At 42.1% G+C, this 17895-nt stretch overlaps 2 protein-coding genes across 2 annotated transcripts in view; one reads left to right on the top strand and one right to left on the bottom strand.

Annotated features, from left to right (window-relative positions):
- GMDS (GDP-mannose 4,6-dehydratase) overlaps window positions 1-17895 on the bottom strand; it is a 427577-nt gene that overhangs the window by 3918 nt on the left and 405764 nt on the right. The window lies entirely within an intron of this gene.
- Window positions 1-17895, top strand: part of FOXC1 (forkhead box C1) — a 36242-nt gene that overhangs the window by 17359 nt on the left and 988 nt on the right. Inside the window, exons 2-3 of the mRNA XM_054190296.1 lie at window positions 15083-15300; window positions 17224-17362. The gene's annotated coding sequence lies outside the window, so the exon portion shown is untranslated. The remainder of the gene's footprint in view (window positions 1-15082; window positions 15301-17223; window positions 17363-17895) is intronic.

Raw genomic sequence — 17895 nt, 5'->3', positions numbered from 1 at the left:
ACTTTTGAGAAACACTACTTCATAGTTAGATTTACTTGAAAATAGCATTACGGATAAAATGTCTCCTAGACACTTTTTAAAATGTTCTCTTATAGAAGTTACTAGGTATAGAGATCAAATGAAACCGTAATATTACCACCACATTACATCTAAATTCAAGGTTTGATTGCATTCTTCTTAGTCAAAGTTTCAACACTGAATGGAAATGATGACTGGAACAAAGCTATTCCTGATTAAAGGATTGTATTGCAGTCACGTTTCCTGTATTTTTCTACAAGTAGCTCATAATATGAAAACAATAAGGTAATTACAATAAAATAAGAATATTAAAAAAAGCTCCTCATGGAACGGAATGACTGCTTGTTTATATTATTCAAGTCTTTCACTGAAACCAGAGATGCATCTGTCAGGCTTCCAAAAGGGAAAAAAAAAAAAAAAAAAAAAAAAAAGGCACAAAAACCCCCACAACCGAAAAACCTCTGGCATGCTGGTCATTAAAATGTATTGATTCTTCAGTGTCAGGGCTTCGCTTTCTGGAAGTACAACCAGATCAGAAAGCAAAGAAGAGGTGAAGTTCCACAGGAGAAAACCTGGAATTTTTTTTTTTTGGGGGGGGTGGAGTGGGGTGGGGTGGGATGGGAGAGTGTTCTCGAAAAACAGCAGCTGCTGCAAGTAAATTGCCCAGTATCCCTATTCCTGATGGAAAGGCACCTGATGAAATGACACAAGTTTACGTTTTGTATTCCTGCAGGATAACTTTTTCTGTGGCGTGGCGCTTTACCTACTGACAGGAAAACAAAGCCCTTTGACTCCGTGAAAACCCTGAGGATTTAGATACCGAGCTGAGAGTTTGCAAACCTGAAAACACCGATTAAGGCTTTCTGTTGTTTTTACAGTACTCGGATCATGAACATAAAATTAAGTCTTTGGTTTTACTTATACATTTTGGGAGGAACAAGCCCTTATTTTCCATGCAAATGTAGTTAACATAAGTGCACAGTAATGACGAGTTTTAACTGCAAGTTAAAGAGTTAGAAATAACATCCAGGTAAATATTTAAAGGGCAGGAAGATGGAAAAGACAACAGTCAAATTCTCTGTTGCCACTTAATATGAGAGTAAACTCTCCTACGGCTTTATAAGCACCTCAATGTAATAAGACTGGCTCTCAGAGGAAAGAATGGGTTTATCCGATGTGAGTTTTTCTGTTTTAGCTTTTCTGTAAATGAGGCTGTGGAACTGCGTAGAAAATATCCCGGTATTACTAAATCTGATTTTATAATAATTCATTTTTATTGTCCAAAACCATACATGCAAATACATACAGAAAACAGAGAGAAATTTGCTATGCGATGTAGTAAGGCATTTTTAAATTTGGTTTTAAAACCATGAGACAAAAATGTAAAGTATTTTAATGTAAATATCACATTTCCCAAGCTCTTGTTCTGAGTGTCATCACGACTCCTATTTTGACTCGCGCAGTGATTGATCTGGTTTCACTGTGCCATGTATCACTGTCTCATTCAATTAACTTTAACTGAAAATTTAAAGCCTCGAGACAATGTGAGAAAAAGGAGATAGCATGGCCTGAAAGAAGGCCAAGGCTTCCTTTATTCCGACAACTCAGCTGATTCCCTTTAGAATGTGCCTTCGCTGAAGCCAGCACCGAGCGCCAGCTTTTGCTCTCTCTTACACCAGAATAAAACTGAGACCGAGTCCTCAGCAAAACACCTGCGATGGAATCGTGCCCAGCTCCGCTCGCTGCAGCAGGGACAAGGCTTTACCTCTAAAAATAAACAGGCTCGATCTAAGCACACAACAGTTTTACTGCATCTGAAAGGCGGCCAGGGTTACGTTCACAATCAGCACGGCTGCCTGGAAGATGATTTGCTACATCAGAGCTCCCCTAAGTAAAGAGCACAGCCCCAGCTCGGCGCAGGCTCTGGCTTGCGTGTTTAGTCTTGCACTCTTTTGTCGGGAAGGATTTCAAGAGTGTAGGGGCCAAAGTTTCCTGCAAACCCTGCTTGTGTTTTATTTGCCTTATTTCCTTCTTAAAACAGTCGCCTTTCAGCTTTAACTCGTCCCATTAAAAGCAAAATTAATAAACATAGCTACTTAATTAGACAACATTAGCTTGCCGTTTTGCATTTTCACCATTATATCTCAGTGATGTATACATCAAAGTTTATCTTATGAATCATTCTCCCCTTTTGTGCACTTTTTGGAGCATTTTTCGTAGCAATTTTTAATGAGGGTTCACGTAGCACATCTCAGTAGTAACGTCAGCCCCACGATGTATCTGGGCATCTGCTGCAGCTCACTGCTGGAAGAACAGCCCCGTTAAAGTGTTTGTTGCAAAGAATAAGGAGACTGCACGCGTTGCTCACCAGGCAGCTCTTCTACCATCACCCTTATCTCTCCGTTCCCTTATCCCTTCGTTCCCTGGTGTTCTTGCCACCAGGCCTGGGGACGTTGTGTCTTAACCCAGATGCAACACTGGAGAGCAGCTTCTGGGACTTCAGCCGAGCTATTCCCTGTCCAACTCCGTTAAGAAAAGTAGCAGGATCTCACTGAATTCAGAGCTGTAGAGCCTGTAAACGTGCACCTTGCTGGTGCAAAATTCAATGCACGGTTCAGCTAAGCTCAGATCAAACCCCAGAAGGAGTCACAGTAATAAGCGCTGAGTCTGCCGTACGTCGCTCTGTAAGTGCTTTACGGAGATCCACGAGGCAGAGAGCGCTGGCTCGATTTCTTTGCAGAGGGTAGTGTTTGTTATAATAGCTATAGTAACAGGGGAAAAAAAAAGCATAGTTATAAAGCAAGAGACTCCTATCTCCACAGAAAATATGAGGAGACTGAAGATAAAACATGTCAATGAGCAAAGCCCAAGCCTAACAGGAACACAGTAAACATCTTCAGGAATTTAAGAAGAGCCGTAATGTGTCGCTCAGTTTTCATTTTTTCTTTTCCACTGTTCTTAGAAAAGCAAAGTTGTGGAGCAGTTAGGGTACCAAGGGAATAGAAGAATGCCAGTGAATTTGGTTCCTGATCTAAATTTGTTTTAATGCAGCATGAACAGACTGCTTTCCACTCCTGGGTCAGCAGTCTTTTGCAGAAAGACAGTATTGTTTGCAAAGAACCACAGGAAAAGGCAAAAGGCAAAAGCAACCAATAGGCTGAAACTCACATATAACAAAATGCCATTTAAAATAAGAGGCATAATGTTTTTTCCCCCTAGCATGTTTTCCTGTGCAAATCCCCTCCTTATTCAGAAAGCTCCACTTTTACTAAAACCGTGTCGAGGGGGGGAAGGGGAGGGGGAAGAACGACTTGAGGAAAGGGCTGATTCTGCGTGGGGCTGAGCCCCGGCACTTCTGACAGACCTCGTCAGGCTGCGAGTGCCGGGCATCTTTAGGGTAAGGTCTTATCTCGGGACTCCGCTGTACGCCAGCAACAAGGTGTCAACACAAGCCGGACGGTCAATAAAAACCTGAGCACAGCCTTCGCTTTTCCGCCAGGAACCAGGGGCGTTAGAACAGCGGCTTTATCTTATCGGTTTGATAATCTTTAATTTGACCAGCTTCCAAAGGGTTAAGGCAAATGAACTCGGCGCAGCAATAAACATTAGGGCGATAATAACAGTAATGGAGCTCCTCTCCCTCCTCCTCCTCCTCTTCCCCTCCCTCCCCTGCGCCTTTTCCACTTCGCTGCTGCCTATCAGCCCAAACCGAAGCCAAAGCCAGACCTCTCTCTTTCAATGACAGGGGGTGATAAGAGACGCAGAAGAAAACAGCAAGCTGTCTGGTCTGCTCAGGAAGTCGGGGTCGGGCGGTATTGTCCATCAGCGGGGGCCACGCGGCGGCCGGAGGCCGGGAACAATGCTCCGCTCCGGGGAAAGGGGCTCCCTCAGCCCCGGCCCTTGGCAGCGCCACCGGCACCGCAGATAAAGCGGCGAAGCAGGGGGAGCCGGCCCCGGGTGCCTCGGGAGCCTCGTCGCCCAAGCCTAAATGCAGTGCCCCAGTGAATGGAGGAGAGGCCATGGCCCGCACGCATCCCCCGGAGACCCACGTGCAGACCTCGTCCACGGTGCAAGCACTGGCGGAGCTGCAGGCACAGGAGCCCCCTCGCAGGGCTGAGCACTGCTCAGATCTATTAGCTTGCCAAGCCAAGCCTGAGAAAACATCTTGGCCAGTGCTGTCCCTCGAGCCAGATAAAATTCCTCCTGAATTACAGCCCGATATCCCTGAAGCCAGTGCTGAATTTCCCTTGCTTTGGATCTGGAGCTGAGCTGTCTCGGTCAGGAGCCGTCCCGCACGGGAATCAGCGTAGCTCTGCGCCAGGGCATCCCGCCGCGAGTTGGGCCATGGGTGCTTTTCGGGATCCCAAGCGTGAGGTGGGCTGAAGGGTGTCCGCGTCCCCTTCCCCAGCAGGGAAAGCCCCGCTGCTGCCAACGGCAAAATTGCTGCAGCTGGCTGCGGTGCGACGGGTGCTTCCCTCCCTCTCGCTTTGCCCCGAGGCCCAGCTCTGCTCTCTTGAGAAGATCTGGAAGGTGTTCCCCAGCTTGGATGAGAGTGTAATTGTAACCTCAGCTCACAGCTCTGCAAAACACTGAAGTGGCTTCTGAATAGAATGATAGAATCATAGAATAGTTTGGGTTGGAAAAGACCTTTAAAGGTCATCTAGTCCAACCCCTCTGCAGTAAGCAGGGACATCTTCCACTAGATCAGGTTGCTCAGAGCCCTGTCCAACCTGACCTTGAATGTTTCCAGGGATGGGGCATCTACCACCTCTCTGGAAAACGTGTTCCAGTGATTCACCACCCTCATTGTGAAAAGTTTCTTCCTTATATCTAGTCTAAATCTTCCCTCTTTTAGTTTAAAGCCATTACCCCTTGTCCTATCACAACAGGCCCTGCTAAAAAGTTTGTCCCCATCTTTCCTGTAGGCCCCCTTTAAGCACTGAAAGGCTGCGAGATTGTTTCTAGTTTACGGGAATGCCTCTGCTGAAAAAGCAGGGAACTTCTGGAGGAGAGGAAGAAGATCAAACCCATTTAATTTGCCATGTACAGACCATAATTATGATAGTTCAGGTATTAGAGCTGGACACATAAACACTTTCTTTCTGCTATGGCATACCCAGTCATCCAAACGCACACATCACAGCTAAAAACCTTTAGCATGTTTGCTAAAATGCAAACTAATACTTAAATGCTATGTGTTATTACGAACCAAACTAAGCTTTTCCAACTCTTCTAACAAAATAGAATTGCTCTTTGCGAATGCTGGGTAAAGGTGGTACCACTCCCATTGGCCGTCACTGCCCTGTAGCCTGGCTGCCGATAGGAAACGACGTGCGAGCTTCAGGCATGCTTCAAGCTAACCTGTGCATAAAAGAGGTGTTTGAACAACCTGGATTTTGCATGACATGGGTTAGCAGCGTTTGTACATTTTCTCTTTGCAGCAGAGGTTTTGGGAAGGTTGCATACGAGCAGGTTTCTTCAGGCTCCTGGGCCAGAAGGTAGAGCGAGCGGCCGTGTGTCACCTTCACATCACTAAAAACCAAGGCTCTGTGGGGGACGAATCTCTTTCACATGGGTGGAGATCAGCTGCAGTATAGGAAAAGAACAAGTTCCTTCTCTTTTCGCTCCAAGTCCTGCTTTTGTTCACTATTAAATGTGTTTGCTTCTTGCTTCATTGTGGCCTGTTTGCTACTCTGACAACAATTTTGGGTGGGGGAGAGTAAGATAATCATGTCTTCAGTGGACGTGGTTTGATTGCCACACACAGTATGTATTATTTAGGCAAGGGCATGGTACCTTTTAAAATTATTAAATGCGATTCGCACAATTTTTTTAATCCACTCCGATTATTTTTTCTCATCGCTCCCTACTCTTCAAATTTTCTGCAAACACCAGGAAATCACTCTTTGAAGCTGTTTGATTTCAGAGAGGTTAATTGTGTAGTAACGGCTACATTTCTTCCTGGAAAATGGAATATGGGCCCTTAGGGTTCGCTGCGTTCACTAATTGACATGTCAAGGTGAATAGGAAAACTGATAACCCCAGAAATCCATGCTGGAAGGCTACTTAGTTTCTTCTCTTCTTCCACTAAAAAAATACTTAATTTATAACAACTTATATTGGAAAAGTTCATAGGTTTAGTTATCATTGCCAGTCAAATACCAAACGATAAGCAACAAAACAATAAACATTAGGACAGTGATCTTGTATTCTACCTATAGATATTTATCTATCTATCTTTACAGCATTAAGCAGCAATTTAATGAATGCAGATCTACGATTAGCAGGATATTGCTACTCCATAGGATGAATTCTTTATCTTGTACAGGATGCATTGCTTGTGGTGATTTTACTACCCCTATGGATATTCACCCCTCTGAAAAAATCAAGGCGTTTGTTATGTTAACATCAAAATGATACTAATTGTTGTTTTTTTTTTTTTTTTGGAAGGGTGTGCTGTTGTATTTGCTCTGATAAAAAAAACACTCAAAATGTCATTTTCCATCTAAGGAGCATGTCATTGGAAAATTCTAACCCACCTGTAAGAGCAATTGCTGCCTTTGCCGTGTGTGCAGTGGTCATCTCACTACACTGAAGGCTTGCCTGTGACTCAGGTTGGGCAGAAGAGGTGACACTGCCTCCCTTACCCGTTACGTTACATTACCTCTCTCCCCCTGAAGCTTGTGCTAAGATTGGGGTGGGGAAGGACAGAGAAGGGATGGATACTTCTCTCTTCCTGCCTTCCTTCCTGCTATGGATTAACTAGTACAAAAGGGTTAGCATGGAGGATGGTTAGTCATTTCTCATTGTTCGAAAAACAGTTGTAAAATACTCCCTCCCTGCAGTACAGGGGACGAAGCAGCGAGCTGCCACTTCTCTGGACAAAGCAGTTAGGTACTGCCTTTTACTGCTGACTGGTTTTTTTTTTAGAAGCAGCATCCCTCTACATGGTCATAAACCTGACCTAATTTATGAGATGCATCACCTTCGCCCCCACCCCTCACTGCATTCCAGTTTCTCACTAAAGCCCCCATCTGATTTGAAAACCCTTTTCAAGACACAATAAATGGAAAGAATTTAAGCTGTGAAAGGCTTAAAAGGGAGCTCATGAGCTGAGGCTTTGTTACCCAAGGAAAAAAAAAATAAATCCATTTCAAACACAGTATATGGAGGGGACTCAGGACAGGATACCATGGGTCTCCTGTCTGCAAAAGTGAAGCTATCCTGGCCCGAACACCTCTAGTTACAGAGCAAGCAATGGTCCGCAGAAGGGTTAAAGTAAAACAAGGTAGGATAATTTCTGATTGTGAGTACGTCCCAAATGTATTCTCCAGCACGCTTGATAGAGAAGGAAGTCCAAGCAGTGGCCTTTCACATGACATCATAAAAGCCTAATTTATCACCAGCCACCAAACATCTAGAAAATCATAACATCCTTTCAGGAAAACCACGTGCAAAATAATCAGATTTACTTTGATGAAAGCTTTAGTGCTTGAGTCCAAGTAGGACACTACAAAGAATAACCCTTTGCAGGTACTGGCATACAACAAAGCAGGTCACGTTTAATGCTTCAAACTCATGCTTTATCCATTAAAAGGCTTATGCATTTCCTGCCCATAAACAAATGTATTTCTGTTCTGCATGTGTGTTCAACCAAGACTGCCAAGATGAAACGCTGGTCACTGGTAAGTCCATGCAAAGTAGCCAGCTGAATGTTTCCTTTAGCGATGAAAAGCATGCTATTCCTGCAAATCATAGAATCGTAGAATCATAGAATGTGTTGGGTTGGAAGGGACCTTTAAAGGTCATCTAGTCCAACCCCCCTGCAGTAACCAGGGACATCCTCAACTAGATCAGGTTGCTCAGAGTATCATCAAGCCTGGCCTTGAATGTCTCCAGAGATGGGGCCTCCACCACAAATAAAGTCATTGTGCTCCCCCCAGTCCCTTGCAACTATGTTAGGGATTTGGGCTTGCCACAGCATCTCACAGCTTTTGAAAGGATAAAGCCCTCCCAAGCACAGTCAGCATCATGCTTATGCTGAACCAAGGGCTGCATTCCACCTGACAACCACCAAAACACTTTGCAAAAGACACTCCCCTCCTGTCTATCCAAGTCTCTCACTGTTCTGGCTTTTCTGCATCATCATTTTTTGATGGCCACTGTAACCTGACTGCCTTGATGGAAAAATACCGCTCAGCAAGCAGTATATCTCCGTAAAATCAATTGGTTTCACGCTTGCAAATGAAATCAAACAAGTCCGCTTTCTGTGTTGATTAGGTAGACAAAACAGATTGCAAAGCAATTCATGAATGGCTACAAATATCAGCTACATGGTGTTCAAGATTTTTTTTGTCTGTGATGTAAGTTGGTTGGCATATACTTAAAGACACACAGATTCCAATAGCCATTCATTTCACTGATCCTGCTGCTGAATAATCTGACCCTTAGGCTCCTGCTGGTCAATGGCCACAGGTTCTTCTGGTCTGACTGGAAAAATAACTGGATTTTCCACACCATTCTTGGTAGTTTGTTGTTGCATGTTCTCTGATCTTGGTTAATAAAAATAACTTCCTATTACATTTCCTGCACAGGAAAGCCTGGAAAACAAAAATCACAGTTTTTCCTATTCTATCTTTCACTTTCTCTCAGAGCAGACATCTGACCCACCACAAAATCTTCCAAGAAAACAATAAAATTAATACAACTATTTTATTTTGAAGATCAGTATTTTGTTCTGTTCCGTCCTTCCCTTTCCTTGGTATTTAATTTCTCTCACTTTCCTTGTTGTTTAAATCTTTCCCATGATTTGGCTAATTTAGTTTCCTCTGAAATATTATTTATCTCTTTTTATTGTAAGACATTTTTCTTTCCTAATTTGATGTCTCTCCCAATCTCTCTCTCTCACTCAAGCTCCTCCCATTTCTCTTTTGAGCATCATTCTCCTGTTCCTCACAAACGTCCTCTTAAACCTGGCCTTACTTCCCCATCTCTCCTTCACCCTTAAAATATGCCACCTCACACTGAGATTTTGTTTTCCTCTCCTTTCTGCTATAATGATCTTCTCCCTTGAACATTTTCTCATTTTTTTCCCCCCAGGTACTCTTTATGTATCCTCACAGACCTGTTGCTTTTTCTTTTCCAGTGGTACTACATCACATACCAGTGTCAGCTTTCTCTTCATTCAGGTTCTGGATTTTGTGTACAATATTGCAGGGTTTGGGAGACAATTTATATTACCACTAACACAGCAGAGGTTTGCTGACAGGGCTGAAGTATGTTGAAATAAGTTTTAAAAAAGCAAAAGGACCTCCTAAAGCTTACAGTGCCAGTTTCAGTAGGGGTAAAAAGCAGATTCATTTACTGCTATTACTGTTCACAGTAGCTGCCTATAAAATTCCACAGATTTGGCAGTGCGTTCGCCATATATACTTTAAAAGCATGCATAATATACTCTGTTTCTTTCCAAAGCATCACCAAATGCAAATACCACTTCTTGAAATCTGTCCTCTCAGTGACCTTCTTCTCTTAAACAGTTTCAATTAAACGAGAAAGGAATTTTTGATCTGTTACCAAAAATATTCTTCCTTATTTCACCCTGCAGCAGTCAAATATGAAAAAGCATTACAGAAGGAAAACAGTTCGCATTGTCTAATGGTCCTGCCCTTCTTACCAAACCTACTTCAGTTCCACAAAGCAAACTACTCAGACACACAGAGTGTAGGCATGGGCTCAGAATAATCCAGTGCTTTCACCTGTATAATGTTTAAAATGCGAGATGCCTCATCCATCACTTGACTCCTTTACAAGGAAAGTGTCTCTTGAGACCATTGACACAGGAATTGTCTACTGCCAGGTTTCGATATGAAAGAAAGAGCTGTTTCTCAGAGAAGCAATCCTATTTTTCGTTCACGTTTTGGCAGGGCAGAGACGCCAGTTAAGGGTCCCATCATACATTGCACAAACACGGAAATGGCAGCCCTTTCTCGGAAAATCTGTCAAAGTCAAATATCACCTCCTGGAATATTCTGTTAGAATTCATCTACGACTCGCATCTCTTTTCCAGTGCAGGTCACCAGTAAACCTTATGGCTGGGTTTACTTTGTTTGATGTAATTGGAATACGTACGGACACATAAAGCCATAAATGACAGAATTGTCATGTATCTACAGAGAATCTAAAAAAAAAACAGCTGAAGAAATCTAGATAAACTTCTTGGCAGCTTCATTCCACTTGTAACCTGAGCAAGACTTCAACTAGATGTAATACCATTTAGACAAAATAGAACTGCTTCACAGCAGCACTACAATGACTATGAAGGACCACCAGAGAAGAAAGGTACAGATTTTATATAATTAAGCAATAGTAATGACATTATAATAGCAAGAAAGCACTGTCATCCCCATTTTACAAAGCTGAGAGGCAGGATGATTTAGGGACTTCACCAACACCTTGGCAGGAGGAGCAAGAAGAGAACCCAGGCTGTATCCCACCACTTCCCTCTGATATATGGCTTACTACAGATAAAACAGCTGCAGCGTTCACCTCACAGTGCATCTGGCATAATTTGCCCTGAATAAGTCCTTGCCCTTGATTTGTAGCAAGCAGCCCCCCAGCAGCAAACTGCTCCAAGGATGAGTGGACATACAGCACCTTGATGCAGCAGGTGGCTTATTTAACCACGTATTTCTTGTTTGTCTGAAGTTTCACTTCTATTTCTGCCCCTGGATTTCCTTTTGTATCTTCTTTCACATAAAAATCAAATACTCACCCTAGTAATGTTAAGAAATTATCGTTTGCTCAACTTTTCCTCTCCAGGCCCCTATTATTGACTTGGGAGTAGCAGAACTCATGAGTTTATTGGTTTGCTTTCTGTGTCTCAAAGATTTTCTCTACATATAAAAGGTCAGAGCAAAAACATAACATGTCAAAAAGTTGAGATTTGTGTAATCACAGGATTCCAGAAATTTCTGCTTTATGAAAACAAACAAACAAGCAGGATAATATGGTATTAATTACAGGACTGCAAAGGTTGGCAACAAACAAATTTATTTCACTTCACTGCCGTTCAGGCAGGGATTCACTTTGTCATTTGCAAGGAAGGACCCTGAAGTGCACTGATGCTGCAGCCCACAGAGGAATGCTTTCCCTTTTCCCTGATTCCATTTTCTCTCCCAAAGACATCAGACTTCAGCAAAACTTTTTAGAAGTGCATCATCCCATGCATTTGTTTGTTTGTTTTTAAAGAAATATAAAAGCATTCAAACTTATCACAAAAGCTGGTCAACACTTTATAAACTTTTGCCAAGGTATACACAAATTATATAATTAAATCCCCACTTACTCTTAGAAAAGTATCAGAAAAGATTTCACGTTCTGATAATGTACTACTTACTACCAGTTGAACAGTGCTACTCACAACATCTCACTGCAGTAGCACACAACTGACGCATTAAAAAAACCCCCAAACCTTTAGTAACCAGAAAAAGCCAAACCAAAATGATACTGCAGCTTCTAAATGAGCTTCACAGTACGCTAGCACACAGTATACGGCAAAACTGCTAATTTCTGTGGTCTTGAGGTCTGATTTGAAAATATAAAGACTGAAATTGTTCACTGACATTAAAAAAAATAAAATCATATCAACCTAGATGGGCTGTCTGGCAGTTTAAACTAAAAAGACCCAAATAAACCAATTGTATCTTTCAAAAATAAACCAGTATATATTTTAACAGCACATACTGCAGTAAAGTCCCATGAAGTTACTATTCCGTACAGGCAGCGAACTGAGAGAGCTCTGACTTCTCATAGCACCTTTTGGCATCGTTTATATTTAAATAATAACAGTCAGGAACATTTTCATTCAACATGAAAAAGAAGTTCAGATCTAATCAAGAGACAGCACTGTCTCCTGACACTGCCTGCTCTATGCTTGCTTGAGCACGTAGGCAGCAGCTGGCGCTTCCACGGCTTGATCATTACTGTTGCTCTTCAAATTATGCCTGTCACACAGGTTAGGAAAACATGAGTAATTAAACATAAACAGCGTCATAAAATAATAGTAAGAAAAAAATTAATAATCATCCAAAAGAGCGTTTGGGGCGCCTCCCTAAAGCACCTTGGATTTCTGCCCCTTCTGCTCAGACAGTTTTCCTCTGCGTACTTTTTAATTATTTCCTTCATGAGTCCTTTAAGGCGAAGAAGTTTGTAGAGGCGGGAAAAAAACACATATTAGATCTGATGAGACCAGTGATATGCAAAAAAGCGAAGTGCCGATTAAGTATTCTCTGAACTACTGCAGCCTGATTTTGAATTGCTTATGGCAAAGACTTAACGCCTCACGACGACACAGCTAGTTCAGGATGCGTGTACTTTAAATGCAAAATTTCATAAGCTGCTCATTCCGTATTTGAACCATCCGCTACGGCTGGTCACTGGGTGCAGTATCTCTCTTCTGGCCCATATGCATATGCTAAGCCATATGCAGGTCAATGCAGAAATTCCGCAGTCCTGCAGCCCCAGCACTACATGTGGATGTACGCCTCCTTTTGCTCGAATAGGCAACAACAAAACTCATTCCTACCTCATTTCTCTTGCAAAAACAGCGTAAAACAACACAACAATAAAGACTGAGACTTTGGACCATGTTATTAACCGTCCTAAGCAGCTTGTTGCAGCCTATTTTTGTGCACGTGGTTACTGGAACTGAGCATGCAATTCTGGTAATTGCATACAAAAATGGCCAGCTACATGAGTAACGGGACATTTACCATCTGCAATTATTATTGTGCAGGAACTGTGTGAAATGTGTGATCCTTCATGTTAGCAGACATGCAAACATTAGGTAAAAAGAGCATTGTTTTCAGCTACTTTACATTCAGACTAGTTATTCATGTATCTAACCAAAAGGTGCAACCAATTCAATTTACTCCTACTTGGTCCGTGTTTTGCATGGGTATGAATTAGACAAAGTACAACGTAGGGAAGACTTGTGCCTGCCTACATAAGAATTAAAATAAGTGCAGTGACATACATAATGTTTAACACATTCAAATCCACACATAAAAAGCACATTTAGAGATGGTTCTTGTTCTCATTGGGTAATTTTTGCTCAGGTGTGTGCTGTAAGTTATGTATTTTCATATAAACTTCAGCACCTCTCTGAAATAAAGCTCTTCTTCCCACAAATCTAAGTGTTTCACTTTCTATATTCAAGATCAGAATTGTTTAGCTTACCACATCAGAGGTGCTAACTAGTGTACTGAAAATACGCCAGGAATTCAATACTCTTGCTCAAGCTATCTAACAGAGTAGTTTGGCAGGGAATTCCCATTTCTGGGGAGGAGGGACTCGCACCTTCTCATGCGAACGCCCACTGAAATCAACAGGAGCCTGGCCAAGCAGTGACCGAGTGGGCTAAATACAGCCAAGCTTTGTAATGGTCACCATCACTGCTGGTGGCATCCCACCAGGCTCAACTCACAAATTTGACAGTAGGAAGAAATGAACTGTCTGCATCTGTCATTATTCCTGCTCTTTATGTATCTCCTTGATTTAGTCTGCTTTCCACTAGCTTGATGTAAAGACCACTAAACTCAACAGCAGATTCTCTCTTTGACTCTAGGGTTTAGTTTAAGCTCTTTTTTCTCTGCATCAACAGATAACATAGGATGTGTACCCAGCTTAGTTCCTCCTTGGACCAAGTGTCCTCGTACATTCTTAACATCTCCAATTCATGATTCTTTTTATCTTCCTTTTGATGTTTTTCTACTACACTTTTTTCCTTTTTCACCATTACCTTCCTCCCCATCTCCTTAAAGGCTCCATCCCTTGACTTCCTATTCCCCAGCTCAGTGCAATCCCCGTCTTCTGCTTCCTTAAGGCTTTTCTGCCTTTCACATGTATAAATATATATACTTCAATCTTTGGTCACATCCCTGGAGAGGGCTCCCCCCGCTAATCAGCTTTCCAGGAGTGTTTGCTTGCCAGGACTGGGGCAAATTATACTCAGATTCATTAATTAAGATATAACAAACTCCATTTACTATTTACTGATGTGCCATATTTGGCAAAAAAAAAAAAAAAAAAAGAAAAAAGAGAAGGTATACGAACCAGGAGACCCTCTGACTGGTTTATGGACCCAAAGTCTTTCTGGGTAGGTCACAAATCTCCAAGATATCCCTCACATTAAGTTTTGCACTTGGATTTCTAATTTAGCTGAAAGATGTGTAAAAACACATGCAGTCAGACAGCTCCTTGGCTATACATCTAAAGAAGCTCAAAGCATAAGTTATTACTTCCAAAGTCAATTGTAACTTATGCTCACTAAATTGGCTCCAGATCCACCCTTTTCAGACAGTAGTATAGGAATAATTTATTCTTTTGGTGAAAAGCACCCATTTTAGCTAAACCACACCCCCAGCTGGGAGTCTCACCAGCAGAAGTGCCAAAGGCAGAGGGATTCAGAGGCGCACAGGGCTATTGGAGGCCAGCGGAACAGGGGTGAATAAAGCACAGCATGTAATAGTGTCTGTCAGCACGCTGAAACATATAACCTCTCCCTAACATAGGGGGTCCGCAACACAAATCCGAGAGGAAAATTTGTTCCTGTGGTTCAGTCATCACGTTAGACGAAGAGGTTTCCTCACAATTTATACCAGAGGTCTTACGCATAGCGGTGAAACCATTGCAGCTTTCTGGGGACCTAATGTTTTGATCTATGCCCTCAGTGTGTATCTTGTTTTCTCCCATCAAGCAAACGCTGTACGTAAATATGGCACGAGGGGTTTGAAAGCTGTGATTTTAGACACCTAACCCAGATGCCAAGTTAAGAGCCTAAGTAGTGCAGAGATACAAAATCTACATAAACTAGGAGATTTTCTCTCGCTAATTACACTGGAAACCTGAGCTAAATGACTCGCATGAATTTAGCCCCTTGCGATGGCAGCAGTGACTTGAAGCAATTTGCTCCACCAGAGAGTTAACGTCCCCACGAGAGACTGCTTCACTAGGGAGCTGCAGAAACACTGCCCTATATACCTTGCAAAGGCTTTTCTTTCCCCAGGTGAACTGCTGCATCACCAGCTATCCAACAGGAACCTCCTTATTTGAGATCTTTAATAGCAGCAGCTGCTGAAGGAAAGGGAACTGCAGAAGCACGCTTGTTGCCAAACTGTGCATTTAAATGGAAGGAGGAGAACCAGATGGGGAAATCACTCTTCTGTGTTTACTAGCACAATCAGCACCTGAGGCAGCACTTATTCAGGTGCTGAAATTACAGAGGTAAGTTTTATGATGAGAAATCTGTTCCTCATATGACAGCTATATTTCTCATCATGGATCATAAAAAGCAGATGATCCATCAGATAACTACTTGATTGTAATGTGCATCACAATAAAACCGTCAACTTTCTGTTTTGTTTTATGACCCTGGTTACATCTGGAATGCTTTCAAGAAGGATGCTGATGTTCGCTTTGGGTACAAACTGACTCAGGGTACTTCTGGATTGCTACTTATGCTGTAGTAGATAATAAGGATAATAAGAAATGATAGCAGAATTACCTCCAATTTTGCTACCAGGAAGACTGCTATATTACCACCAATATAACTTTATTGAATATTTTTCTTGGACTGGACCATAAAGAGGATTCTTAATTGTCTAACACCTTTCTCTTCCTTTACAGTCAAACAAACTATGCCTTTCAGTCTTCTATTTCCTCTTACATTACAAATCTTTTCCACAACTACTAATTCAATAATAGTAATGAGACTACTAAAACAGGTATTTGTACTAACTCACATAGTGCCATAATTCTACCATAATAACAGTAAATTCTTATCTTCACATAGTATTTGTTGTCAGGTCATTTCTAATTGTTGTCCTCTTAGAGGTAGACAAAAAGGTGAAACTACTTTGCCAAGGTTGCAGAGCAAGCCTCAAGTAAAATTCCTGATTTACCTAAGAGTATGTAGTGGAAATGTGAGCTTTGCTGTAATTCAACGCCCCAAAGAGACACATTACCAAAAGCAATTTTTAAAAAGACTTAAAGATTTGCTCTTCAAGATTGTTGTGATCTCAGCAGAGCACTAAAATTGGAAAAAAGTTGTCCTTACTGATGTGCAGTCTGCCTCTTTGCTTGGCAAGGTCACAACCCCATTAAACTAAACAAAACAAAACAAACTAACCCTCTGCTCTTGCACAACTCTGCCAGGAGGGCTTGCAAGTTCTCTGGACAATTGAGGTTGCTCTTAAATTGTGGGGTTGATCCATCACATGTCGAAATCAACAACACTGAACCATAGCTCAATATTCAAATCAGTTCTGCATGGAGGAGCAGCATTTCTGTAACCCGCCAGGACATTGAGTCACTTCATTCTTGACCTTAACCAAATGGGGTAAAGCAACATATACTTCAGATTGCCCTGCAAAAGCTCAGCCGTGCTTGGTATTAGTGAACAGTTTCATTCATTCCAAGTACCAGACTTCAGCCATTTTTTTTTCTGACTGCATGATAAAATTCAGATGTTTTAGAAAGATCCTTCTTCCCTACGTGTGCCCACCCAAGCAGCAGCAGCAGGGTTTCTGCTAAAACCTGACAATGAATTTTGCCTTTGGAGAAAGACCGAGCGTGGAAAACTTCAGTGTAAACAACAATTGTTTCAGAAAATTATGAGTGCACCAGCCTGGGGTAGGGGAGTTGTAAAGGAATATCTTTTGCCAGCTCAAATTCAACAGACTTTATCAATCTCCCGCCTTCTTAGTGCACCATGAGTACAGACATTTAAAGTCTCTCATCATACAGTCCAGGCCTCCTCCACTGCACTTATGGTGGTCTGACCAGCCCTTCACCTCAGATCTCACCTTTCGTCCAAGTGGCAGCAGAGTACTGTTTAACCTGGATCCATAATCTTATTTCTGCCCCAACTGATGGGGATTCCAGGCTGTCCCCCCATGACTGAACTCATACACCCTGGACTGAGCACCAAACTCCCACTGTGTCTGGCTCGGTTACACAAATGCTTTTTTCTTTTGCAATAGTTCCAGTAGGGATACAGCCAGCTCCTAAGGGGGCTTTAAGCGGCAGACATCAGTCCCCAAAGGCAACTGTGCCTATGTGTCTGCTAAATCACCAAGCTACTCGTGCTGAGTAGCTAGAAACAGAAATGACTGAGCCCATCTTTTTCCTTGGTATCTTACCCTACAGGTATTGGGGAACAGCATGGAGGAAGAGAAACAAAGATTAAACAATGGAGAAGAGTGCCGTGCTCTGGATCCGTAGGGACAAAATGGGCAGGAATAGGGACTGCACTTACAAAAGAAATGGGATGTCTCTCTATTGCGAGGTAGGTGTTCTCACTGAAGGTTCTAGAGATGCTTATGTGTCATTAAGATGGTGAAAGGACCTTTAACACCTGCCTGGTTGTGCACAAACAATGCCCCATCAAGCCATAGATCATGCTACTTATTGGATGGAAACAAACACACTGGAGGGAAGAAGTAGGGCTTGAATTGCAGAATGGAAAAGAGACAGCAAGCAATATGTCTTCCTTCCCCCTTTTTTGATTACAATTACAGTATTTAAATTCAGGGGTGTAACTAGAAACTGGGAGTTTAAAAAAAGCAATGAATATCTTACCTGTATCCACAGAAAGCAAGCAAGATGCATGCAAGTGTTGCTACTGCATTTCTACAATCTTTCATGTTATCTAATAGGACTATTATTTCATCCTGCAGATGAGGCATTGCTATTTTAAGTTAAAAAGTATGTCTATTTAAATATTCATGTTTCATTGTAAAGTTAACCTCTGCAAAACATGCCTATATTTACAAAATCAAGAAATACATTGGAAGCACGTGCTTTTAGATGCTTCTGTTA

This window comes from Rissa tridactyla, chromosome 2 (assembly GCF_028500815.1).
Source record: "Rissa tridactyla isolate bRisTri1 chromosome 2, bRisTri1.patW.cur.20221130, whole genome shotgun sequence".
NCBI classification, from domain to species: Eukaryota; Metazoa; Chordata; class Aves; order Charadriiformes; family Laridae; genus Rissa; species Rissa tridactyla.
The sequence above is the reverse complement of the archived record's forward strand: the minus strand, read 5'-3'. Positions and strand labels throughout refer to the sequence as shown.